Consider the following 6000-nt stretch of genomic DNA (forward strand, 5'->3'; position numbering starts at 1 on the left):
TTGTAGCTCATGCTTGAAGCTCATTGGACCCCTCCATGCCTAGCCAATCACAAGCAGGAGGCATTACAAGCAACAAGGGTAGCCTTGGGACAAGTGTCCCCCTTTCCCCCTTGAGAGAGAGGACTTGATAAATGCAAAGAGAATTAATTAAATCTCATAAATTATCATTGGACCCCTTGGGTGGCCAACCAATAGGCTTCAGGCACACCATGAGGGCAACATGAGGAGGAACTTGACAAGTGTCCCTTATGATTTCTTTGTACCAAGTATGCCTTGTGTGAGTGTGTGGGTGTTCTCTCTCATCCCCCTCATGTAGGGATCGCCCCCTCCTTGTAGGGATTGGATCTTTGACTTTTGACACCTCAAGCCCCGCAAGCTTAGGCCCGGTTCCCACTACAAGCTTGGCCCTTAAGCACTTTAAGCTTGGGCTGGGTTCAAAACTCAAGTACAGCCCTAGCATCTCAAGCACCTCAAGCATCAAGCACCTCAAGCACCTTAAGCTTGGGTCAGGTTCCCACCTCAAGCACCTCAATCTAGGTTCGGGTTCCCACCTCAAGCTCAGCCCTAGCTTACCTAAGGTCAAAGGACTTTTACACCCCTATTGGAGGTCTTCAATGAAGCTAACCCTAAGGTCTTAAGCTCCATTGGTTAGCCTTGCTCTTTGATAGAACATCTCTCATTTGGGCCCGTTTACCATTGGCCCCGTGTTGAGATAGATCTATAAGCATCTGTCTATATCTTAACCCTTGTTCCCGTTTAATCTCCCACATTAAATGATCAGTTTAATATGAGAAAATCCTTTGGGTTGGTTAGATATTAGATTTTATGACATTACCTCTCTCTTGAACCATAGTCGTCCTCGACTATGAGGTAGAAGAGATAAAGCCTTAGTCATTAGTCAATCTTACTTAGTGGGTAGAGGATCCATTTTTACCCTACTACATCTTTCCAAGATGGATGACTAATCCATTTGGTGCTTGGGAGATATAGCTGCCACCACAAGCATGTCTGCTCTTTACTCCATTTCATTCTCGCAAAGTAGAGTGACAAATTCTACTTGGTGTTTGAGAGCGTTGTCATCACAAACATGATTCTAAGCATGCATACTATTTGTATTTGTGCACAATTAAAAAGAGAACTAGTCTTATAGGACAAAAACATGGGTCATTTAAAAGAAATTTGTATATTTACTTACTCTAATGTAGCATTGTAAGCATTGATAAGGTTCATACTATCCTTAAGCTGTATTCCTTGCATCCATCTAGCATCTTCAAAAGGATAATTTTTGAACTTAATAAGATACCGTTGGATAATCTTACCATGTCGTAGTACCTTGTCTTCATGCCGAAGAATAGCTTCGGGTTGTAGCACCTCTTCTTGGTGTTTCACTTCGGGAGGATCTTCGATAATTGGTTCACTTGGTGGCTCTCCTTTGTAGGGCTTAAGTAGGCTCACATGAAAGGCAATGTTTATGAGCCAATGGTTGGGCAACTTGAGTTGGTAAGCCGTCTCATTGATGGGCTTCAAGATTTGGAAAGGACCATAGTATCTTTTTGCTAGCTTAGCATAATACTTTTGATGGCCCGTAGGATTTTTGCCCGTGGTTTTCCTTAATCGAGCCTTAGGAAACTTAAGCAAGACCCAATCATTTTATTTGAATGTTAAGGCCCTTCTGTGCTTGTCAGCAATAGCTTTTTGCCTTTGTTGAGATATGGATATAGCCTCCTTAATCTTTTGAAAAGATTCTTGTAGATCACGGCTATACCCATCGACGACGAAGATCTTCCCATGTACTTTGAATAGCAAGGGACTTTTAGGTCTTCCCTCAATGATCTCAAAAGGTGCTTTTCCTGTAGAAGTATGTACAATATTATTGTAGGCATACTCTACAAGAGGTAAGCACTTTTCCCATTGTGAGCGTTGATCTACTTCGGTAACATAAGTCTTGAGTAGATCGAGTATCGTAAGATAGGCCGAAGAGAAATTCAATCTTGCTCCTAGATTTTCAAAGAGACCTTTCTAGAAATTACTGGTCATTCTAGGATCTCTATTTGACACGATGGATGTTGGTAATGCATGGTGTTTGAAAAATTCTGTGATATGAAGAGAGTTGCTATTTGGTGTGCCTTAATAGTCTTTTTGACAGGAATAAAGTGTGGTTGCTTGCTAAACCTGTCGACTATTGTCCATATTCCCGTATTCCCATGGATAGACTTGGAGTAATCTTTTGCACTGAAAGGACTGGAGAACAAAAGGGAGAGGAACTAGGCCTCACCATCCCTTTGTCTACCAATTCCTGTACTTGCCTCATGATCTCCTCTTATTGAGCTTGAGAGACTCGATAAGGAGGCTTTTTAGGCGGTGAGATTCTTGGAAGGAGCTCAATAAGATGGTCATCATCCCCTCGTTTTGGAGGTAAGTCCATAGGGATATCATCGACGAACACATCTTGGAATCCTTTTAGAAGATTAGACAAGTCTAACTCTTCTTGATTCCTACCATTTACATTTCATGAAACATTAGGATCTTTTAGAGATTCTTTGACAAAAATCATGTACATAAAAATTGAGCTCTTCATTGACTTATCAAAAGCAGGAGGATTTACAAGTGGAATAGTGGGACCATGCTCACTAGAATCTATATACATGTTCTTTCCCTTGTAGGTGAAGTAGATTCTCCTTTCATGAAGCTTCATATTGGTAGCCATGCGATCAAACCATGGCGCCCCTAGGATAGCATCCTCATGTTGGAGAGGAGAGATGAAAAAGTCTTCTTTGTCGACATAGATTTGGACATGAAGCCTCAACTTCCCAATCAAGGGAGTATTAGAGGCTTGATGTCCCTTGAAAGCTGTGTCAGCCATTACCATATCTCCCATCTCAAAAGCTTGAATGTCCAACTTGGTGGCCAACTCCGTTGATATGAAGTTGTGAGTAGAGCCATGGTCAAACAAGATGAAGGCATCATGCTCTCTTACCTTTCCCCAAGCATAGGAAAGTGATGATCCTTTGCAATGAGCATCCTCTTTTGGAGCTTCGATAGTGGAAGCCTAGGAGTCTCATTGCAAGCATTCTTCTTGGGGCAAGAACGATAGCCATGTCCTTGCTCCCCACACTTGAAATACTTATGATCCTTGCGAAAAACTTCAAGATCTTCAGGAGAGAGTTTATTTTTGCCTTTGTAAACTCCCTTCTCCTTGGACCGATTGTTGTTGTTGTTGCTGGAAGTGCCTTGGGAAGAATTTGGAAGATTGGTTTTCCCATTTGCATCATTCTTGTCTTTATTTTCCATGTGCTTGACATTCCATCTAGCCCCTTGATGGAAATTGATGCGTGAAGCAACCATGGTGTGATGGATTACTTCGCTAATAGAACCAGGACATTGAGAGTTGATGTATTCGGCAATCTCTTCACGTGATCTCGCACAGAATTGCTGCCTTTGCTCGGCAAAGTCTATCTTTTGAAAGACAGTAGCTAGCCTTGAGATGTAAATACCAAAACTTGTCTACATACTTGTGGATAGACTCATGAGAGAGAAGCTTCAAGCTGTGCCATTTGGTAAGCACTTTGTCATTTGGATCGCTTGCAAGGAATTGCTTCATGATGGAAAGTCGTAGAGTTTTCCATGTCTTTGGAGATTCACCGTTGCCGCACAGGCTAGCTCACCATTGACGAGCTCATTTTCTAAAGTGCATAGCTACATGGCGTAGCTTGGAGGACTCCGTGAAGCCCTCGTCTTCAAACGTTGCATCAAATTGCTGGATGAAGGCCAACACTTTGTCAGTAGCACCAAAGATGCCATCATAGGTGAGAAAAGACATACTTTTTCCTCCCTCCTTGAACTTCTTTAGCTTTTGGGACCTTCCCCATGGATGACATGATTTGCGATGCCCTCCCCTCCTGTATTCTCTAGGAGAATAGCCATAGCTTTCATCGGAAGAGGAGGAAGGTGAAGAAGAAGGAGAAGAGGGTGACCTCTTCCTAGCCCTTTTATTCCTTTGTTTCCTCTCTTCTCTTTCGGAATGATGAGGAGAGGGACTGTGTGTTGATCTTTTTCTCTTGGGAGGAGTGGTTGATCATCTAGACCACCGTCTTTGTAGAGCCACATCTTCATAGGAACTTAAAGTTTCATTGCTTTCTTGCTCTTTAGATTCCTCCTCTTGAATGGGAGAGAGTCTTCTTTTGGGGGTCTCTTCAAGAGGCCTCCTAAGCTCTCTCTCCTCTTGGAGAGGAAGGGAAATTGCATAAGCACAAAGTTGTTGAGTAACTTCGGCTTGCAAAGCAGGGTTGCCCATAGCTTGCTGCAACCTAGTAATGAGATAATTCACAAACATGGGAGCATCATCATTAGCACCTTCATGTGCAAAATCAAAGCTATCAATGTTAATTCTACTCTCTTGATTATTGTCAGCCATGTTAACAAAATTTATGTATGTACTTAATGTATGCTTTGGCAATTCAAAACCTTAGTTTTTGCCACTCCTCTTAGCCTTTGAAAATCAGCTCTTAAGTATCTACACCCACGGCTCGAAGTGGTTAATTTAGAGAGTAGTGGAGTAGGTCTAACATAGCAGAGTTGCCAAGGGCTAGCTCCTTTCGATCATCTTATGGCTCAATAATGGTAAAGCCGTAGGCAAATCTAAAAAGACTCCATTATTAAGTCCAAAGCTCCCGAGGTGTGCACCATATCCCACATAGTGAGCTCAACAAAACCGATAATAGATCCCAGTTCCACTTACCCTAATATAACTAACAACATCAACCATTTATAGGCTACTTAAGGACCTCTCTTGTTAAGCAAGAAAAGAGAAACCAAAAGTTGTGATACCAATGTAATCGAATTGGCCTATTAACTTGAGAGTAGCAGAAATTAATAAGAATACTTTAAGAACTTTGTGCGCATAGCGGGTGAACATAGTTGAAGATAACAACATAATCATAGCAATTGGCTAACTTGGCATGAACAATATTTTTGCAAGAGAGAGAATTTAGAGAACATGACAACAATTGAGGACCGAATTTATGTGGAGCCGGTCCCCCCTCCAATAGGTATTTGTATTATGATTTCTCCCATTAAGAGAGACTTGTTACAATACAATCTTTGTGTTCCTTGTGACTTAGGTGATGCAATAAAGATGGAAAGCTTCATGCATCACGAGCATAACATAAACTTTGAAGAAAGCTATAACTATCCCAAGCCTTAGTCCCAAGACCTCAAACACCTTCAAAGGTGGAGAGAGCTAGCAGGGAATGAGGGTAGGGTTGAGGAAGAAGAAACATTTCATAGGAGAAGAATTAGTTCCTCACTTATCATAACTCTTCTTGCTAGAATACATAATAGCATAGTCATGAAGATGGAGAGGGCGACAAGCTTAAGCATTGAAACATGGCTCTTGGTTGGATTTTCACTCCATAGCCAAGAGTGTTGGTGTAGGCTCTCACCCTCTACTTGCTTGGAGAAGGAGAGGGAGCTCTTGCTCTTTGCACAATGCATAATGAGAGTGTGTGTGAGTATGTGTGGGAGAGTATACCCCATAAGCAACCCCCTAGCTTGCTTTGGTCGACCCCCCTGCTTGTAGCTCATGCTTGAAGCTCATTGGACCCCTTCAGGCCTAGCCAATCACAAGCAGGAGGCATTACAAGCAACAAGGGTAGCCTTGGGACAAGTGTCCCCCTTTCCCCTTTGAGAGAGAGGACTTGATAAATGCAAAGAGAATTAATTTAATCTCGTAAATTATCATTGGACCCCTTTGGTGGTCAACCAATAGGCTTCAGGCACACCATGAGGGCAACATGAGGAGGAACTTGACAAGTGTTCCATAGGCTTTGTTTGTACCAAGTATGCATTGTGTGAGTGTGTGGGTGTTCTCTCTCATCCCCCCTCATGTAGATCTCGACCCCTCCTTGTAGGGATTGGATCTTTGACTTTTGACACCTCAAGCCCCTCAAGCCTAGGCCCAGTTCCCACTACAAGCTTGGCCCTTAAGCACTTTAAGCTTGG

Source organism: Adiantum capillus-veneris, chromosome 3 (assembly GCF_014529385.1).
Source record: "Adiantum capillus-veneris isolate H3 chromosome 3, ASM1452938v2, whole genome shotgun sequence".
In the NCBI taxonomy this organism is placed as follows: Eukaryota; Viridiplantae; Streptophyta; class Polypodiopsida; order Polypodiales; family Pteridaceae; genus Adiantum; species Adiantum capillus-veneris.